At 60.7% G+C, this 1,593-nt stretch overlaps 1 long non-coding RNA gene across 1 annotated transcript; it reads right to left on the reverse strand.

Annotated features, from left to right (window-relative positions):
- Window positions 1-557: 557 nt before the first annotated feature.
- LOC118157552 lies at window positions 558-1,320 on the reverse strand. The gene is made up of 2 exons (XR_004746668.1): window positions 1,143-1,320; window positions 558-1,106 (listed from the first exon to the last, which is right to left on the reverse strand). It is a non-coding gene; the product is annotated as an uncharacterized LOC118157552 (long non-coding RNA).
- Window positions 1,321-1,593: the final 273 nt, after the last annotated feature.

Below are 1,593 nucleotides of genomic sequence, written 5' to 3' on the forward strand. Positions count from 1 at the left end.
TCCCGCAGCCACCCTGCGTGGTGTTTATGTAGGACCTACCGCACGGCGACAGCGCCGTCCCTCCCACCCGCATCGCGCGTGCAGCGCGGTGTTTCCGGAGCCGCTCTCTCCTTGCAGTTGGGCCCCGGGGACAGGAACAAAGGAGCCATTTTGATCTCCAGCCTCGCCGGGAGAGGAGGGAGAGGGCGAGAGAGAAAAAGAGCAGTGTGTGCCGAACACAAGCGGCAGGAAATTTCCCTCCGGCTCTCTGAGGTCCTTTCTGCTTCTTTCGCTTCCCCTTCTGCGAGAGGGGAGATGGCGGCGCTGGGAGCGGTGCCGAGGAGCGATGCCCGCGGACCGACGCGCCGCTCGCCGGGGTTTTAGGGCCTGGCAGCAGTTTTAGGGGAAATGGAGCCATGGCCGACCTGCAGAGGGGGCGAAGCACGGCACGAGGCAGGCTGGCTGCCCGCGAGGCGCAGGTCAGCGCGGGGCCGAGCTCGAGACACGTTTGCAACCCTCGGGCTTATTCTCCGTTTGAGATCCGGGACTCATGTCGAACACAAGGCTATGTATTATTATTTTTTTTTTTTTAAGGGAAAGAGAACAAGCAGGCACTGCACAACAGAAACAAAGTGTTACAAAAATAGTAGGTCGCTACAGAGCTCGTTAAAAACCACAACGGTCCCAGAGACCTAAATTCGGCTTTAAAATCTCGGGCCGTGAACCCCCCCGGCAAACGAGCACTCGGAGCTTGTTTTGGATGCGGGCTGGCTCCTGGGCAGGCCTGCTTCTATCCATGGGGACAGACGCACGGAAAGGGACTCCCAGCTGCTTGACAGCTCGTCTGCCCTTGCAGCGTCGCTCACAGGGAGAATTAAGGCACAAAATACACTCGAAAAGGGAGGGCAGCCACGAAAAGGATCAAGCCTCTGGGATGCAGAGGGGCTCTTGGTGCTGGCAGGGGGCCCCCACCTCGCTCGGGGTCCCCGGTTTCATCCAGCAGCACTGCAGGGTGCAAGGCCGTGCCCTGGCTAGGGGAAAACGGGCCGTGTAAGGGTGGCCTCCAGCCTGAAGGTCTTCTCCCCACCTGACGTGATGCTGCCTTGCCCCGGCCAGACTCCGGACGCCTCCAGAGGAGGGGACGCTCACCAGGACAGACCAACACCCGAGCCCCCGTGCAGCCCCATCCTCCAAACGCCGGTCCTGCGAAGCATGCAACCAGCCAAAGGTTTTCCGGTGAAGCACCCTGCGCCCCCCTCAGCTCCTCTCACAGCCTCACGACACCACAAGGGGGGTGCGGGGGGGGGGGGGGCTGCCAGCCCGACCCCAGCCCGAAACCTCTCCCCCTCTCCCCAGCGATCCGTCCCCTCCAAGCCAAGCGCTGCTCTCAGCTGTTTGTTCTCGAGGCTACACCCCCGAACTATTTCCACCGGTCGCGGATGGAAACCAAACCCCCCACTTCTTCAAAGCCCATTTCACGACCCCACGGTGTCATTTCAAAAGCCATCCGAGAGCAACTGCGTATTTGAAGCGAGGAGCTCCAGAATATCCTTTCAAACCACCGCTGGCAAACCTACGTGCAGGAAAACCAACACAGCACCATCCTCAAAGGCA

The sequence above is a fragment of the Oxyura jamaicensis genome (assembly GCF_011077185.1).
Source record: "Oxyura jamaicensis isolate SHBP4307 breed ruddy duck chromosome 6 unlocalized genomic scaffold, BPBGC_Ojam_1.0 oxy6_random_OJ106653, whole genome shotgun sequence".
Classification (NCBI taxonomy): Eukaryota; Metazoa; Chordata; class Aves; order Anseriformes; family Anatidae; genus Oxyura; species Oxyura jamaicensis.